Genomic DNA, 20,344 nt, shown 5'->3' with positions numbered 1-20,344 from the left:
CATCTCTGTTAGCTGCTTCCTTTTCACACAAATCAACATCAGTAACTTGATTCACATCCATTTTGCCTGTTTTCCACCACAAAAAAAGATATTTACATCAGAAATAAAGCTTTTATCATAAACTTTACTCCCCTGGTGTAAACCTTTAAATGTAAGTTGCCTCTTAACTAAATCACTGATACATTGGAATTTCCCTGTTAGTTCTTTTGTGTGCGCACATTTTTTTTATGGCCATGTATTTTTATGGTAGCACTTCCCTTTGCCGCCTTCTTCTTGGCTCGGTCCAGAAGAAACTTTCCTCCACTGTCCAGTTGCATCCTCCTCGGGATTCTGGTCTCTGGGTCCTGTTGCTGTCGGTTCTGGTTCTGCTCTTCCCCACTTCCTTTTCTAGCCAACTCCCAACCTGTTCCATTTTGGTGGACAACGAACAGCAGATGCGGATAATCACAGAGTGTCACTAACTCCATACAGAGGACCTTTCTGACTTCTTGTCGACTCACCGTTGGTTTGGTCAGCAGTGCACGTGGCTCTGCTGTAGATGGCATGCTTCCTGGTTCCTTGTACCAGCTGCCAGAAAACTTTGTTTGGCTACGTCAATCCATTTATTGCACATAATACCAAAAAAAGAAAATCTCTCAAAATAAACACCTACTTCGCGTCTCACGGTCGAAATCCACAGACCCTCATTGTGCCCAACGCCTGTTACAATTAAAATAAGTAGACTGCCATGATTCACACAGGGCCACCCTGGTCATCACTAAAATGGCTCCAACACCTGCAGTCTTCATCACCCAGACGTCACTAATCATAGCCGTGATGTGTGTGGCGGCTGTGGCAGAGTATCAAGGTAAATATTTGAATTAAAATCAAGCTCACTTGATTAAGACTATCTCAGAGGATGGCACTGAAGCTCTGGGTTGGAGCTTAGGTTAGTCTGGGGACCTCAGCAGCAGGAGCTGTGGAGGTATTAGGGGGGACTAATATTAAGCTTAGTTAAGGGACCAACATTAACCAAATGACACTTAGCAGCTACAGAAGCTAAAACTATGGTATGGATGCTAAACAAGGTGAAGGTAGAAGGGAATCCATGACAGACTGTGAAAACTAGCACACAAACCTACGTACTAGCAACTTTCATTTCCATAAAATCCAAGCTAGGTTTTAACACACAAGACATGAGTAATTTAGTGTAGTCAGCAATTATCTTATCATTTGTAATTAACAGATGCGATGTGTCTTCTGGTGGAGAAAACCCTCCCTGGTGTAAGCATTAAATTGGAGAACACTTGCGGTGACTGGCTGTACAAACCGTACAAATAGTCATTCTTTCAATATCTGGGTAGAAAAAGGATCGAATGTAGGTATAGATTGTCTGGAGAAGTTTTGATACCACTTGGTACGGGGTTATTTGGTCGATACCTTAAAGTTATTGAGTATCGATACCCAGAGCTATCAGTGTATTAATCAATGTATGTGTGCAAAATTGCTTTGGACAAAAGTGTCTGCCAAATGTAGTCATAACTGTGGCCTGTAAAGGAGTTTGTAACTGAACCTTCAGTTTATGTTTTCTCAAGAAGAGAAGTCAAACTGGAAGAACAAAACGTTGTGTTGGAAAATCAACTAAATGCCTACAAACAATACAAGTCATGTTTTATAAGCCTCTTTAATAAAGACCAAAATATCGTCAGCTATCGTTAAGGTAAAGAAACCAAGACAATCACACCCTTTATGTTTCAGTTATCCTCCTCTTCCTGCACAGACTGTGAGTAAATCAAACTGGAGCTCACAGCTGATGATGTATCTGATCTTCTCTGCAGCAGCAGCTGATCCACATGTTGTCACAGGTTGGAAACCACTGGCGCCACCTGCTGACATTAACACATGACTGCAGCTGAGAAGGTTTTATTTTACTGTCATCAGAATCAGAATCAGAAACAGATTTATTACCAAGAAGGAATTTAGACCAGCAAGGAGTTTGTCTTGATGAAGGAGGTGCATACACTGAAGACAATAAACAAACAGTGACTATAATAAATACAATATAAACAGATGATAATTGTCCTCAGGAAACAAACCAAAAAACAAGCAGAGATCCTTTATCTTCCATTAAAGGGTTATTTATCATATAATACTGTTATTATATAGACCTTCATCTTCAACACCAGCGTCAACAAATCACACCATTTCTTTCAGGCGCACACACACAGAGCCAGAATGACAGTGGCGGTTTTGGGCATGGGCGAACCGGGCAGCCGCCCAGGGCGGCGTCTCTTTTCCATAACGTATGGGGCGGCACGACCGCTTAAAAAAAAAAATTATAGGCGCCGCAAAACGGTTTTCCATTATCAATATCGCCTGTTTGAGAAATTGGCAAATTAGCGCCCCCTGCAGCTGCAGGCGCCCCTAGAAGTTGACGCATTATGCACACTGCACAGAGATGCTGGGAAAGGCCAAGGGGAGGGGTTCAGGGGGGACAGTTCACCTCTGGGTCTTTTAAATGAAACGCAATGTAAAGGGGGAGGGTGGGGGGGTCCATTTATAGTACAATATTATTATGTAATTAGTTGCCAGTCACACCTTGACTTTCTTCCAAACAAAGCAAATCTCATTCATAATATTATGAATGCAGGCCATGAATCCTGCACCTTTTATGAATCGTGAGAAATGACTAATAAAAATAGGTGCCAAGGCGATTCAGAGGTCACCCAGGTGAATTGGTTTGGTCTTGACTTTTGGTCGCGAGTGCCAATGTTGGGGGATGGGAATTTGTGGACTGCCCTGCCAAATAAACACAGAGATGGACAGAAAGCGGTCAAAGCCATCAGGTGCCCAGTTCAGAAAAAAAAGAAAAGAAGAAGAGGAGAAACGAGCAAAGGATAAAGGTATGCAATATCCTGTCTATGATAACAGTATCAAGGGTGTCGAACCGCCACTGCAGAATGACAATCAGTAACAGACAGTGAGTAACAAACACAAATTAAACAGCAGCATTTCATTTCAGTTCAAACTGCAGATTACAACAAGAAAAGGTTAAAGCGTTGTGTTGAAAAATTCTGGACTGATGATCAAAACTGAATGTTTTCTGTTCTAAAGTTCACCTGATTCTTCTTTACATCCTGCAGGAGGCCAGTACAGGATATACAGGATATACTGTCAGTGTTAATGTCATATCTTATTAAGGGATAATATAGAGCTATAAATGAAAAAGGCAACAATATAAAGTGCACAGAGTTGCTACACGTGGTGTACGAGGTTGACACACAGCAGATTTCAGATCTGTCTAATAAGTGACAGAGTTTGATGAGACGTCCTGTGGAAATAATGGACAACAAAGGTGAAGAACAAGGTTTCCTCCATCAACCCCATTATTGTTGTTAAAAACGGTCTCATTAAGTTGTGGATCAAACGGTTTCCTCTGCTCCTGCCGAGCTGGAACTTTTCTAAATCCTCTACTGGACTCATCAGACAGACGGTGAATAAATGAAAGGTAACAAACAAACAACACAATCCTCCAACACACTCTGTTCACCTGTCCAGTGCATGTCTGTTGGCACCCAATAGTCCCCGATTTAACGTTGTTTAATCAGCCTGAGCCCCTATTGTTTATTTCGCTTCCCTGCGACAGGACATTAGCCAGGACCTTAAAACAGAGTTTGATTAGCACAGATCCATCCTCGCCTCCAGGTGCCCTGATTGTCTCAAAGTCTGCTGCTCTGTTCAGATCTGTCCATCGTATAAAATTGTTTCATTAAGTTTTGTTGATCAGACCATTTCCTCAGATCCTCCACCGGAGCCTGAGGAGAAATGTTGTTAAATAAAATGTAACGAACAACCAACACAACTACCACTGCTGCTGTCAGTCCCAGTCCACAGTAGAGGCCGATCCTTCCTCCACCTGCTGTGTTGGATCTCTCAGGTTTGGGCCAATCCCTCACTGCTGTAAAGAGACCAAACAACAGAAAAGCTGAAAAGCTGCTGAATTGATCCTATTAATAAATTTCAACTGATTTCAACTCAACCAACTTAACAGAGACATTGAGCCGACATTCACTGGATTTCAAAACGTTATTCCTCCACACTTTACAACGATACCGGCCTGAGTCCTCAGTCCTGAGTCTGGACACATGAAGGCTGAGTCGCCCATCACTGAGGACGTCTTTATCCCACTGGACTCGTCCTAAAAACTGCTGATCCTGAGACTCTGGGACCACAACACCTGCACATAGTTCAAACAGGACTGAGACTTTGTAATCAGTTCTCAGATCACAGAAGATAAAAAGGGAGTCTGTTGAAGTGTCAGCTGTGGTTGTGAACGTCCATTCCAGTGTGATGTTGTGGTTCTCCTCTGCCTGATAGGAGGTCTGTGTCACATTCACTACAAATGTTCCTGTTGAGGAGACAGAGAGGGAAAGTGAGGAGCAGACACACTGACAGCTTTAACATGGCAGCCTTTAAACTCCATCTACATGTTTCTGTGGACAGTTTAGTGACGTCTCAGAGCTGCAGAGGCTCATCAACATCAACTGTTTGCTCACATGTGGGCGACTTTAACTGATTGACTGAATCACAGTGTAATAAAGTGAAGCTGTAAACTAACCACAGACACAGTTGAGGCTGATGAGCAGCAGGATCCTGCAGATCATCTTCTCCCTGTGAGAGGAGACAGAGGTGAAGAGTCATGTGATCACAGTTCAGTCCTCACATGTACCACAACCAACATCTACAGTCTGTCTTTAGTCTTTACAATACTCCTTTGTCATTATTATACTGCTTATTACACACAGTGACTTCCTGACTGGACACGGTGTTGATGCTAACATTAAGCTGCTGTATTGTACTACTGACACAAGATGGCGCATGTGTTTAAACTGTGAAGACGAAGAGTTCAGTCCAACAGCTTTGATGGTGACTCAGTAAAAGACTAAATTCAAAGAACAGAAAATCATTTTCCCTCAATCAAAACAATTAAGTTTCCAAAAGTATGCGGACATCTCAGTAAGCAACAGTGGGAACAACACACAACAAGTGGTGCATTACACCCTTCGGTGCAGAGTTTGGTGTTATAATGCCAGTGTTTTCAACAGTGTCTACATATAATGACGCGAGACAACAACTGCAAATAAACACAAACAACCTTGAATTTGGCATCATGCATCTCATAGATTAACATGTGTGTCTATGAACAAATATTTGGAGTCAAGAATACAAAGACATTTGGCCAAAGAAAGTAACTTTCTGGTAAAAATGTAACACCTCTGCTGACAAATTCAACTTAAATCAACTCTTACACTTGTTAGGTCGAGTGTCTTCTCCAGATGAAATCATGATGAAATGCAGTCATCCGCTTCTGGCTTCTTTCAAAATGAAAGTAATGCGCACTGAACAGTGCGATTTTGCGGTTTCTGTCTCAGCGCTGAAGCAGACCCCCACGTCTTCGTACCATTCTTCTCATCCTGTTACTTGTTATAAAGGAAGTGGTTTGCTATTAATATCTCCGTCTGGGCGTGCCTTTAGGTAACTGAGATAAATGCAGACGTAACCTAAAATAATGTTAAAACCTGTGAACTGTTCAGGCCTTTTTTCAGTAACGCGTGACTACTGACTGCTCTATGGTCTACGTTTTCTGCACATGGTCAGAATGAACGCAAAGTTGGTTTATTTCCTTTCCAATTTGCTCTCGATCTTAACGATACGTGTTTGAAGCATCACAATTAAATCATAAAGACAGCTTTAAAATTGTCTCTTCTCTCCACAGAGCACAGTGCATGCTGGGAAACACTCTACTTTTCCCCCGATGGGAAGAAGTTTGATCCGTACAACTTTTTATGTTTAATTGTAAATTTAACTACATGACTTATTTGACCAATTGATTTTTACCGATAGCCGAATTAAAGAAGAAGGTAGACAAAGTAAGAATGTGTATAGACAGCGTTTCTCAAAGTGTATGGAGTTTCTCTTACCACTACAAAGCTCAAAATTGGGCGTTTTTCTAATGATAGCTGGTGACCTTTTCCATGGACCGCCAGAAGCAGTTTATTGTAGCAAGTTTACTGTATTTGTAAAATGTGACATTTTACTGTTAATCTGTCTTATTCTTTCATACATTTGCTGTAAATGTTGAGCTACAACCGCTGGGAAGTAAGAAACTCTTCAGACAGGCAGCAAGCAGGCTTTGACAGCGATTAAGCAACAAAAAATGACACTTTTTACAAAGAAAGAGACATCTTAGAATTTTGTCTTTAACGCCGAATTTACAAAGAAGCAACAACGATGGAGAATCTGTCGTGGCTGTTTGACAACTTATAATCATTTACTTTCTCTCATGTACCGTCTCTTAACATCACGGAAACTTTCAAGGGAGTCCGGAGCAGATCATATTCTGCTCCACATTACATAAGTTCAGTGGATGAGAAATAATCTATCACCAACAAGCATTATCTTAATCACAAATAATGAATTTTGCAATGTAATGTGTCATTTTAACAGTATTGATGTTAATCGGCAAAATTCTGGATTCCCATAGGAAATCATGGGATTTTGAAAGTTTTTGCATCACGAGGAGAAACTTAACAAACTTTGGGAATCAGCTACAAAACATTTTAACTCAGTGGTCCCTTCTTGTAAATTCGGCATTAAATTCACTACATTAAGATTGTTCCTTTACTTGTAAAAAGATGTCAGTTTGTCGTGACATCGCTGTAAAAGCTGGTCTGGTTTTCTTGTTTTAAGTGCCTCTGTGGCTGAGGTGCATCGTGCCTCCTATCAGCTGTTTGAATACACTGTCATATGATATGTCATCAACAGGAAACGTATGAAACTGTACAAATCCAGAACACATTAACTAGGAGGCTACTTCTTTCAGGAAGAAATAATGCAGAGAAAGTCACCAGACTCCCTTACAAAATTCTCAATTTTAAAACATGGTCAAAAGATGGAACTTTATAAACATTGTGAAATGCAGTTTATAATACATTCTTATATTTTGGGCCTACTTGTTCATTCGGCGAAAGTTTTACATGAATATATTCCTTTATTTGTTTAGATTTTTTGGTATCCATTACACCTGGTGCACCTGCTCCACTAGGATCCTGTGTATCTCCGCCCCCACATTTGTTAGGGTTAGGCTTACTTTTAGAGACCCCCACAAAGTTCAGTTTATAGCTCGACCACTGTAGGAAAAGTTGTTTATTTGACTATTCTTGTTAATTCAGTGTAATAATTCTGCTAAAACTAGACAACTGTCATCTATCATTCTTAGTCTTCATATGGAAAGTTGATTAAAGTGTTTGTAGAAATATGCAGACATATGACCATTAAGACTAAATGAAAATAAACAACTTTTTCCTTTCAGGTCAGAATCAAACTAATGAGATGCATCCAGGAAGTGGCTCAGCAGGAAAACTGTGTCTTCAACTTCTTCTTCATGTGTTTGTTGAGACAAACACACAAACAGGTCAAATACATTCTCATTTTGTATTTCAGTCATTAAACATTATTTGAAGGTTGAAACTAGTTATTGTCTTCAAGCGGATCTATTAAATTAGAGTCATGAAAACTTACAACTGAGATAAAGTGTGTGAGAACTGGAACATAATTAGTTGATTTTATTTATTTACACTTACTGTCATTCGGTCCATCATGAAACAGGATACAACACACACTCTCTGAAGTTCAACAGACCCAAGTGTACCAGTACATTATAAAATGTTTATTATTTAAACCTGTCCTGTTTGATGAAGTCAAATCTTCTTCCTCTAATAAAACTGTCTCCTCTCTGACAGGAAGAAGATGATCTTGATCACTCTGCTTGCTGTTCTGACCTCCTCTGTCTGTGGTCAGTAGTCCTGCAACTCACATTTATTGATACTGCTGCAGGATTTCAAACCAGACCAACATGGCGGCGCTTTTTGAAACTTCCTCTCATATTTTAAAAACAGCCCAGTGAAATGTGTTTCTGAAGACATTTAAACATGCAGGTACCAAATCTGTCATCATTTCAACCCACAAAAGTTAGTCTTTATTGATCTGAATGATTAAGGCAACTCCAGAAACACATATCTCAGCACTGTTTTTAAAATATAACAGGAAGTTCATAAACCAGCTGCCATGTGTAGGAGGTGTAACTTGCCGTCACTGAGCCTGATGACCTGTCTCCATTTTCAGTCTTTTTACTAGAAAAAACCTAAATGAGGAGCCAGCTGGCTGAACAGAAATCACCAGGCAGCGAATCTTTATAATAAATAAAATGTCTCAAATGTATTTAAAGGTGCAATATGGCTGAATTTGGCCACCTGTCAGATTCATACCCAAACTGCTAACTGCTGCTAACTGTAGCTGTTGTTGGCTCATCCACTCAGGTAACTGTGCAGAGTTTGAAGCACCAGGGGAGTGTTGGTGTTAACAACGCCAGAACAGGAGCTATAGAACGGGATGGGTCGTTGGATTTTGAAATTGATGTGACAAAATGTAACTTCCTGGAGAAAGATTGGTTGTTGTTGAGTTTCATCTCCGAGTCGTCTAATAATGACACCTTTGACTGGCAGCTCGGATCAGATGTTAAAACAAAATGTCAGAATCTGATAACCTGTAGATGAGACTTCACAATCAACTATCTTTCTCCAGGAAGTTACAGTTTGTTGCTTCAACATCACCATTTGGAATTTTAAATATATCACATAATCCACTGTACTGTTTGGTTAATATGGACTTAATATTTGAATCTATTTTCAGATCTCTGCACACTAGGAATGTTTGATGAATGAGTTTGACATTTTGGCGACACAAACTGAAAACTGCCCAAAAACTGCTGGAGAAGACAAAATCATAAAGATTCACCCAGTTCACTTCAAAATATCTTCCAGACAAACTGCCAAATAATGAAACATAATGAACTCTAAAGTCAAGAAAAATGACACCGTAAACTTTGAGTTGATCTAATTTAACATTTTTTATGACTAATTAACACTCTGAACTGAATACTGGATTTCCTCATAAACAGACCACAGACAGTTCAGCTGTAGGAGTCCAATAAACCAAAAACTGGGCTGAATATAATGTGATTATATTATATTAATGAAGTTCTTGGTTCATATGTAGCCAATAAATATCACAGCAGAGGAGATGACACCCAATCCACCTGCAGTACCTGATTCCTTCAATTTGTGGGTGACAGTCATGAACATGGACAATGTGATGAAGTCACCAGTGAGGGCAGTATAACAGACTCCCAAAGTTTTTATTTTTTTTTGGGGTATTTTAGTTTTTTTGTTTTGTTTTTTTTTACCCATATATCACATTTTCACGGATAGCATGCAGAGCAGGGATACTCGAATACAAATCTTAAAGGGCCACAAAGATTTTTTTCAGTGACTCAAAGGTCCATGTATTGAGGTCGGTCAGTCCACATGCAATAATACTGTAATGTTCAAAACAAAATGTACTGTTCATTCAAAACAACAAGAAAAATACAAACCAAAATAAGCAGTTGTGGGTTAATTCACATCTTTTGTTCTGTGATTAATGGTGTTGAGTTTTAACAAGGATAATAAAAATGTTGGCACTGTCAGTGAGAGGGTGTTTGCTGGGAGAAACTCCCCGTCTGTTACAGGATACATTAATGTGAAAACACATGATGTATGCCATTCAAATGTGTTAACAATAAGTGCATCGTTGTGTCATCTTACTCTGTCATTGAATTTGTGCCTATAATGAGGCAATTTTTGATGAATTTAGTAAAGTTAAAGTTTGATAAGTTGCAGATATTCGTTGTCCACTTTCTTCTAGCCGTTTGATTGCAACACTCCCACTTTTAATTGTTTACAACAGGCAAAATGAGAATATGGGAACTTGAAAGTGAAGGTTAAAGGTTGCACTCACAGCAGTGAGTGATCCAGCTGTCTGTGTATCGTTTGCATGGAGACAAGTCCCGGTGTACACGAGCTGAACCAACCAAAATACAAAGTGAAAGAATAACAGCTCGGGGGCCGCAAACAGGAGGCTGGTGGGCCAGATGCGGCCCGGGGCCGGGGGCCGCCCACTGAGGACCACTGATGTAGATGATTCCTTCAATTTGTGGGTGACAGTCATGAACGTGGATGATGTGATTATTTTTTTTGTTTTGTTTTTTTTACCCATATATCACATTTTCACATTAAACATGTCGAGTCTAACAAATACAGTTAACAGTAACTAATATCGCTGCTGTATTGTACTTCTGTCACAACATGGCTCTGGTAGTTGAACTGTTCAACCAGCTGCTAATAGCATCCAGCTGCCACATGGAAACACTGCAGAACTGGTGCTGCTCCTGCAGACAGATGGAAGCTGTGAATCTGGGACATGGTGACATTAGAAATACATAGAAACACTGTGTCCATATAATGTCATTACAAAAACACAGATGATAAACACAAACAAACTTGAATACATACTTATGAACACTGACTGTATATAGTAGGTTGCATTTTCACCAGGGGACATCATGTTAGTCGTGAGATTTCCTCTATCAGTTTATTTTTTCATACAACCATGCAAGAGTGATTTATAAATTACAGGAATAGAGTCAGCTGACAAGTTACCTATTGAGCTTTTATTTTAAATTTTTCTCTGTACACTACATTATTTTATTTGTTACTTTTGAAGCTTTGCATTTTCAATTCTGTTCCTCTTGTAGGTGCCATCACTCTTTTTGCAGGCTGCTGATCCCCTTTCTTTCACTTACTACTTGATGGCAAACGCCCTGCCAACCAACAGGAAGTGAGAATGCTGTCAGATCAGACACATCAGTGTGTTCTGGTTTAGGTTTCCTGTGCACATTAAGTATTAGTATGTATTTGTCAAATGACATTTTCAGAAGCTTCCTTCCCAGATTTCTCTCGTATATATCAATATGTGATTGGAGCCTCAGAATCAAATCATACAGACATCTTTACACAAAGCACAATGCATGATGGGACTCGACTTTTCCCCTGATGCTGAAAAAGCCCGCCCACCCAAGAGGTTTGTGCCAAACATGAGTCTGAGTGTAGAGAGAGAAGCAGAGTGGAGGGAACCGTAACTAACCCAGGGCAGAGGAGATGATACACATTCAGTAACTGTACTGCTAAAATTAGCGCTGTGATGCTAGCATCCATGTAGCATCATCTTAAGTGATTTTGCTGCATAATAAAAGTCACTTACATTCGCAAACATGATTCTCAGCAGCTGCCGTCGCGAACGTGATTTACGTCCTCAGCAGGTTGTTCGTGAACGAGGGACGCCAGGACGTGAATCACGTTCGCGCTGTGATTCGTTCATGATTCGCGAACCTACTGCAGACAGAGAACTGACGCTGAGGACGTGATTCTCGTTCACGTACTGTACTGAAAGTGGCGCTGTGTCTCTTACTCATGATTCTCATGATTCACATTCAGTAAACGTACTGCGAAAATTAGCGCTGTGATGCTAACATCCATGTAGCATCATGTTAAGTGATTTTACTGTGCACAGAGGACACTTCCACCGTGTATTAATTTTAGTGCATGTATACCACTCAGAGCAGCGCTCCGTCCCTCAGTAAGTGAACGTGAACTGCAGGGCTGAATTATTCACTGAATGACGGATTGTTTGGCTGCTTATCAGTTCGGGCAGTTGGAGAGCAGTGAACGATTCAGTGAACAAATCTTTTGAATGAATCATTTTGCTGAACGGATTCTAGAGATTCAGTACAGTAAAAAGAACTGCCATTCCCATCACTACAATGGAGGACTCTTTCTCACAACAGGCCTTGCAGACCTGACACAATTGCCCTTGCTTGAGTGACACAGCTATCATGTTACAGATGCTCTGAGTTGTTAAGATGTAGTTTCTAAGATTCACAACTTCAACAAAATGAAAAACTTGCAGAAATTACAACAATGCTTTAAGGTTAATTAATTGCAATTTCCTCATTAATTCTGATGGTACATCTTAGTGATTTCTGGTCTAAGTTTCCTGTGCACATTTAGTATTACTATGTATTTGTCAAATCATGACATCTTAAGTTGTTTCTTTCCCAGCTTCCTCTCGTACATATCAACATGTGATTAAAGCATACAGACAGCTGCAGTTTCTCTTCTTTCCACAGAACACAGTGCATGATGGGAAACACTCAGCTTTTCCCCTGATGCAAAGACGATGGTTTGAAGTTTTCTTTATATCTAAATGTAACTACATGATTTTATTTGACCTTGTAGTATCTGTGTGTTTCCTACACATCCTGGGCTCTAAGACAATAGTGAATAGGAGGAAGACAGGATGAGATGGGACCAGATGCTCTCCTTAGACAACTGCGGGAATGTGACAGTGTGAGGGTCCCCATAACCAGGGGCCCTGACCAGCCCTGAGGTGGGCATCAGAGATAAGCTACAGGAAGGAGCCCACACCAGAGGTTAAGAGCTGACTCAAGGTATACATTGTCATTTAAGTGTAGAGAGACCATCCTGTCCACTTTAGCTGACATCAGCAAAGTTAAGTAACGCACACAAGAGTTATTTCATAGAGGATGTGAGGCAGACCCATCCTTCTCTTCTTTCCCATTGGATAGATGTACCTTGAACCCACCAAAGTAACCAATTGGGACAAGTAGGCGGTTATGGAGAACAGACTTTAAAAAAGGCCCCCACACCAGAGAAAGGGGGGTGGCACTTGGGTAGAATTCCTAAGATCGAGAGCGTAGGAGTTCTGATAGGGCAAGAAGGGGCAAAAACGTTTGGCATTACTTTGCCCTAGATTGGAGAATATCAGAGGTGTGGCCACACTCTGTTCGGATGCTAGGCTCAAGTCTGTTTTAATAAAGATTGCTCTATCATTCCACCCAGCCTTGCCTCCGCAGAATTTTTTATCAACATACTACACGCCGACACCTTTGAGGAAAACAGCCCAGAAACTACAACCTATTAAATGATGCCATATTGAAATAAAAAAACAGTCTGTCATATCAATGGATCTATTATCAGTATGTTCACATTATAAACAGAACATCAGGTGAAGGCAGCGCATCGTAACAATGTTCATCAGAAGGCAAATATAAAAAAAATATAGATGAAAACGTCACTTCCTGAGTAGATGTCAGCAGTCTGTGTTTGAGTGTTGGCCAGTGATGAAAGTCGCAAGTTGAGCCAAAGTTACTTCCTCATCCTCACAATACAGACATTAAATACAAAACATTAAGAGGTTTCTTTCCTTGTAAAAAGAGTCAGTTTGTGGCCTCATCACTGTCGAAGCCTGTGTGAAGGTTTTGTTTTCTTTCTTTTAGCCATGAATCACATTTTTTACCGTAAATATTTACAATTTTACAAATACAGTAACTAAGAGTAACTAATAAAAACTGCTCCTCTTTCCATCAGGGGAAAAGTTGAGTGTTTCCCATCATGCACTGTGTTCTGTGCAGAGAAGAGAAAAAAATGGTCAACAATGAAAATAGGAAGTTGACACCTCTCGCGGGAGGCTGGTCTTAATGCGTAGTATTTCGTAGGAAAAAAAAGGATAATAGAAGTAACCGTTGAGTCAATCTTCACCTTGTCTTACTGGAACGATGAGAACCAAAGACATCATCTGTTCTCCTGAATTCAGACGACGTTATATGTAAGTACGAAAACTAATGTATGTGCTGAGAATCCTTATGTTGTAATCACGACACTTTGGCCGGGAGTAAATTTGCACTCGTGTGTTTGATTAGACTATATCGATGAAACTAACCAGAGTGAGTGATAATATTTACCTCTACCTTCTCTACATCGATGAGTTCCCGTAAGGTCATCGTAGCAGTAGATATATTCAAATACAAGTACAATCACAATATAAGGGCCAAAATAGAAGCAATAACAAACAATAAAGTGCTGTATACAATATGCAAAAACACAAAAGATAAAACTACTGTATACAATAAAATACTTAAGCAGTTATAAAATAGGATAAAATACTGAGGTAAATAAAATAAAACGCTGAGGTAAGTGGAACATGAGGTGCCAGATCTACACAGTTAAATACATATTTTCGGTGCATTTCAAGTGTTTTTATTATGAAAAACAGAAGAAATCAAAAAAGTGTTTTTGTTGCGAAGTTTTCTCCATTTAATTTGTTTAACCAAACAGCTGCAGATGTGTTTTTACTGCGTCACTGTCAAATCTGTTGGACTGAACTCTCCGTCTTCACAGTTTAAACACTGGCGCCATCTTGTGTCAGAAGTGCAAAACAGCAGCTTAGCGTTTGCATCAACACCGTGTCCAGTCAGGAAGTCACTGTGTGTAATAAGCAGTATAATAATGACAAAGGAGTATTGTAAAGACTGAAGACAGACTGTAGATGTTGGTTGTGGTACATGTGAGGACTGAACTGTGATCACATGACTCTTCACCTCTGTCTCCTCTCACAGGGAGAAGATGATCTGCAGGATCCTGCTGCTCATCAGCCTCAACTGTGTCTGTGGTTAGTTTACAGCTTCACTTTATTACACTGTGATTCAATCAATCAGTTAAAGTCGCCCACATGTGAGCAAACAGTTGATGTTGATGAGCCTCTGCAGCTCTGAGACGTCACTAAACTGTCCACAGAAACATGTAGATGGAGTTTAAAGGCTGCCATGTTAAAGCTGTCAGTGTGTCTGCTCCTCACTTTCCCTCTCTGTCTCCTCAACAGGAACATTTGTAGTGAATGTGACACAGACCTCCTATCAGGCAGAGGAGAACCACAACATCACACTGGAATGGACGTTCACAACCACAGCTGACACTTCCCCCGACTCCCTTTTTATCTTCTGTGAGATGAGAACTGATCACAAAGTCTCAGTCCTGTTTGAACTACGTGGAGGTGTTGTGGTCCCAGAGTCTCGGGATCAACAGTTTGTAGGACGAGTCCAGTGGGACAAAGACGTCCTCAGAGACGGGCGACTCAGACTTCATGTCTCCAGACTCAGGACTGAGGACTCAGGCTGGTACCTGTGTGATGTGAGGACAAACTATGGTGTGGAATTTGGTGAATGTCGGCTCAACGTCTCTGGTGAGTTGGTTGAGTAGAAGTCAGCAGAACTTTAACAATTTCAATTCAGCAGCTTTTTTTTGATCAATAAGAACCTGAAGAAAAGTATTGAGGATGACCATTATTCTTCACATCATTCGCACAGTATCTGAGAAATAAGTCACAACTTCAGCTGTTCTGTTGTTTGGTCTCTTTACAGCAGCGAGGAATTGGCCCGAACCTGAGAGACCCAACACAGACACACCTGAGAGACCGAACAGTGAGAGAGCGAACAGGGTCAGTTGGGGAATGATCTTCCTCTACTGTGTACTGGGACTGACAGCAGCAGTGGTCATTGTGTGGTTTCTTCATCACCTTCATTTATTCACTGTCTTGTCTAAGAAACAAAGTCCAGTGGAAGATTTAATAAAAGTTACATCTCAGCAGGATCACTGTTAACAGTTTGATCAGCATAGCAGAAGGTTAACACATCCATAAAACACATCCTGCCTTCATGTTGTTCAGTAAGTGTCCATGATATAAGAGTCAGAGGAGATAAACAATAATGGAGTTGATGAAGGAAACCTTGTTCTTCACCTTTGTTGTCCATTATTTTGACAGGACTTCTCATCAAACTCTGTCACTTATTAGACAGATCTGAAATCTGCTCTGTGTTCACTTTACTGAAATAATGCTGAGAAACATGTCAACCTCATGCACCACGTGTAGCAACTCTGTGCATTTTATATTGTTAACTTTTCCATTTCCAGCTCTATATGATTGATTAGCCCTTAATAAGATATGACATTAACACTGACAGTATATCCTGTATATCCTGTACTGGCCTCCTGCAGGATGTAAAGAAGAATCAGGTGAAATTTAGAGCAGAGAACATTCACTTTGTGTTGTATGTTTGTTATGTTCACATTTCTGTTTGTGTTGTTTTATTATCAAGATTTTATTTACTGTCTAGATTTTAAGAACAGATTTAACTTTCCCTCGTGGAACTTTAACGTCTTCTTGTTGTAATGCTGCAGTTCAAACTGAAATGAAGTGCTGCTGTTTGATTTGTGTTTGTCCATTCAACATCCTTCACTGTCAGATCTCTAAATGTCACAGCTGGTTCAGTAAATCACTGTATGGAGAGTTTTCACTCTGTGCCTTCTGATCGTTACAGTACACTGCCTCTCCTAATGTTCTGTTTATAATGTGTACATACTGTAAATAAATCTATATTTATATGAGAGATGTTGTTTTGACTCCTCTCTAAGTCTGTTAATATCCCAGGAGATGTAAAGTCAAAGAGTTTATCAGCAACAAAGTTTAAATAATAAACTTTATTAACACTCTGAAACAGTTACAAACTGACTTTCAGGCCACATTAATGAATAGAAAATAAAAAGACAGACAAGAGATGAATCAATGTGCTTTTATTGCTTCAGTGTGTCACAAATCACATAATGAAAAGTACAAATGGTAACATATTTTCAAATGGCGTCTTTGAGTTTTTGGAGACATTTATTAACTTAATATAAATCTGATATACAATGTTTTCTACAGGACGCACCAGGAAGAAGAAGAATTACGCTTAAGCTGTTTCAGTGAGACGTTATTAACATGTTGACTGCAGACAGTCTCCAGATGATTCTTAGTGTTGCTGCTTTACATTCGTCTGGGTTAAACTTTACATTTCTCTCTAGTCACAACGCTGTGCTGATGCTCCGGTGAGGTTCAGGTGCCAAACCCACTCAGTCAGGATTCAGAAAACATCTCGGTTTGGTTTAAAATATCTGTTTTAATCGACCATAAAACAGCTGATGTGCCCAGGTGTCCTGACAGAAACACCTTGTTCTCCCACAGACATTTAGGTAACTGTGTTAAAACTGTGTTCGCCATGTTGTTGCTGTCGGATGTCGATGTATCCGGTTTGCAGACACATTAACTTCTAGCAATATCTGCTGTTCTGTGACATTTAACACATCAGCTGTCAGCACATTACTTAACACTGAAATAAGAACAAACTAGTTTAAGAAAACTGAAAATATACAATATGTTTTTCTAATTTCTCACAATATCTGAAAATGATCCAGATGCAGATCTGCAGTTTTTAGGTGTAATAATATTTATAATTAGCAAATATTGACCATATACAATGTTCATTTTCCCATTTACTTACATTGTAATATTATTTTTTTGAAAAAGCTGAATATTTGAAAAGTACAAGGCTGAAAGAGATTAAAACGCTGAACATTTTGATTGTTTCTCTGAATGTATGCTGAATTAGTAGCAGAACGAAATTTGAAAAATTCCCCATAAAAATAAATGGGAAAGATTTTTTCGCTCGTCATCTCTGGAAACACACTTTTCAAACTCAACCGTTCACTGATTGGGTTGAGAAATAAACTGCTGCTCCGTGCAACACAGGACGTATCACACTGCAGACTTCTCTCAGCTAAATCTTTGATACTGTACCTCAGGCGAAGCACAGATCATGGCATTATCACAGATAAGCACGGGAAAGAAAATGAATACGCTGCCAGATGATAAATGAAATAGCAGAAAAAAGGGCCATATTTATCCTAAAATTAACACAATGATCTATTCAGAAACTCAATTTTAACTCAATTAAAGCCTCTCTCCCTGTCGGTCATGCCTTTGTTGCAGTAATTGTCAGTCTCTGCTTCTCAGACCCGAGTTCTTTGAGCATGAATTGAGCTGGAGCTCAAACCTTCAGCAGAGCTGTCTGTGTGCTTTCCTGCGTGATGTCACCTGTGTAAACCTGTTAGCACGTGTACGCGACAAACACAACAACAGATAACAGCAGAGACCAGCTGCCTCGCTCATCATCCCAGTGTACGCTCATTTCCACAACGTTTTAGCAAATTTTATAGACCCTGTTGGTGAAAAATCCCGAAGTCGACCTCAGGTTGAAAACTGCTGGACAGTCTCACAACTGCACTTCATATCCACCGTATTAGTTTCATCTCAGTCTCAGACTTCCGCTCCAAATTGTTGTGCACCCAATTCAACTGAGCATCCATTAAATGTGCTGGAACAAGTCTGATCCATGAGGGTCCCACCTCGCATCCCAGAGGACTCAAAGGACCCAGACACCTCTGGATACCCTCAGAGGTTCTGTGTCCACGACCCGACAGGTCAGAGCCAAGTTCACTCCACAGTGTCGCCTCCGTCACATCGTAACAGATGTTCAGATGGATTGGCATTCTTATTTATTTTTTATTTCTTGTATGTAAAAACCACAGGAGCCGATGAAACAGGTGTCATATTTATCATTGATCAGAGTGTAAGAGATGTGAATAGCTGCGAGCAGGGACAGCAAAAAAAAACAAAACAAAAAAAAAAACAATAAAAATATAAAAATGAAGTGGATTCGAGACCGAACAATTCTTTGCTCAGCCATTTTTTATTTGGTTACTGAAACATCTATAAGAGCTTTGTTGGTTCTCCACTGTGTGCTGTTAGACAAGGAATCAGTTGTGTGTGTGTGTGTTTGAGATCAAAGCAACAGAATCAGACCAATAGAATCGAACCAATAGCATCCAGCCAATAGAATCAAAGCAATAGAATCAAAGCCAAACAGAACCTCCGTTCCATCAAAGCAACATTCCATTCTGATTTAACAGTAGGTCAACAGGACAACATCTCTTCAGTCCAGCTCTTAGTCTACCACTGACACAGCTGTGAAAACGTGAGAGCACTAACACAACGAGAAGCGCAAAGAGAAAGACGTCTGATACGGACAATTCTTTTCAGAGACAGAAGCATTTTTCTGAGTCAGATTATACCAGGCGAATAAAATAGACTCTAAGGAGCACCACAGAGAAATGTCTTGGCAAGGTCTTCATCAAGAGGACGAAGACACAAAGTCGAGGCAGAAAAGGCCGATAAATGTATATGAAATCCCTCCCAACAGGGTAAAAGAAATAACCACTGAGATAGAGAAGCGATTAAAAAGCAGCGTTGATGAAACTGTTAGCAATCCAAAGATAGCTACTCAGCTGAGAGCTAACACCAGGCAGAAGTTTCAAACTGACCTCGAGATGGAAAACGAGCTTCTTAGAGCTGAGCTCCAGGTGGAGAAGCAGAAGAACAACCTTCTCCAAGAAAAACTGGACAGAATCAGTGAGCCACACCATGATATCAGCCAATGGTATGAAACTGAAATCATGACGGTGAGACAACACGCTGAAACTCTCCAGCAGGAGCTTGACGAGGAAGCCAAGGCTCACAAAAACTCATTGCTGAAATGCGTGGGGCTGCTTGACAGTGTTAATGCTGAGTGGGCTGACCTCCGTCACAAGATGACCGAAAAGGAGGAATATTATAAGAGACAGCTGGAGGAGCTTGACGAGGAAGCCAAGGCTCACAAAAAAAAATTGCTGAAATGCGTGGGGCTGCTTGACAGCACCGTACCCTGAACTTTCAGACGAGACTCAAGTCCTTGAGGAGGAGCTGTGTGACCAGCAGGCGTCCACCTCCACTGCAGCATTCCTTAATCTGATTGATTTGTCTCTGGACTCTGAGGAGGAGCTGCTGCACCAGTGGGCGTTGACTTATACAGCACCGGCCCTTGAAGAGTTTGACGTGCCTCTAGACTCTGAGGCGAAGCTGTGGGACCAGCAGGCGTCCACCTCCAATGCACCGGCCCTTGAAGATTTTGACTTGTCCTTAGACTTTGAGGACGAGGACCTGTGTGATGAGTGGGGGCTCCCCTTAATACCGCCGGATCTTCAACAGCTTGACGCGCCTCTAGACTTTGATGAGGAGGAGCGGTGTGACCAGCAGCTGTCGAACTGGCCAGGATCAACAGTTTGTAGGACGAGTCCAGTTGGACAAAGACGTCCTCAGAGATGGACGACTCAGACTTCATGTGTCCAGACTCAGGACTGAGGACTCAGGCTGGTACCTGTGTGATGTGAAGACAAACTATGGTGTGGACTTTGGTGAATGTCGACTCAACATCTCTGGTAAGTTGGTTGAGAACTTTATTAACAGGTTCAATTCAGCAGCTTTTTTGGATCAACAAGAACCCAAAGAAATGGATGTGAATTACCCTCTACTGTGAACTGGGACTGACAGCAGCAGTGGTCGTTGTGTGGTTTCTTTGTCGCCTTTTATTAATTCCCTGTCTAAGAAACAAAGTCCAGTGGAGGATTATAGAAAGGTTACAGCTCAGCAGGATCAGTGGAAACGGTTGAAACACATCCTGCCTGTTGTTCAGTAAGTGTCTGTAATAAAAGAGTCAGAGGAGATAAACAGTAATGGAGTTGACCAAGGAAACCTTGTTCTTCACCTTTGTTGTCCATTATTTTGACAAGACATCTCATCAAACTCTGTCACTCATTAGACA

At 40.6% G+C, this 20,344-nt stretch overlaps 1 long non-coding RNA gene across 1 annotated transcript; it reads left to right on the top strand.

The window, feature by feature from the left end:
* Positions 1-14,858: 14,858 nt before the first annotated feature.
* On the top strand, positions 14,859-16,219 carry LOC119027629. The gene is made up of 2 exons (XR_005077440.1): positions 14,859-15,015; positions 15,194-16,219. It is a non-coding gene; the product is annotated as an uncharacterized LOC119027629 (long non-coding RNA).
* Positions 16,220-20,344: the final 4,125 nt, after the last annotated feature.

The sequence above is a fragment of the Acanthopagrus latus genome, chromosome 10, assembly GCF_904848185.1.
Source record: "Acanthopagrus latus isolate v.2019 chromosome 10, fAcaLat1.1, whole genome shotgun sequence".
In the NCBI taxonomy this organism is placed as follows: domain Eukaryota; kingdom Metazoa; phylum Chordata; class Actinopteri; order Spariformes; family Sparidae; genus Acanthopagrus; species Acanthopagrus latus.
The sequence above is the reverse complement of the archived record's forward strand: the minus strand, read 5'-3'. Positions and strand labels throughout refer to the sequence as shown.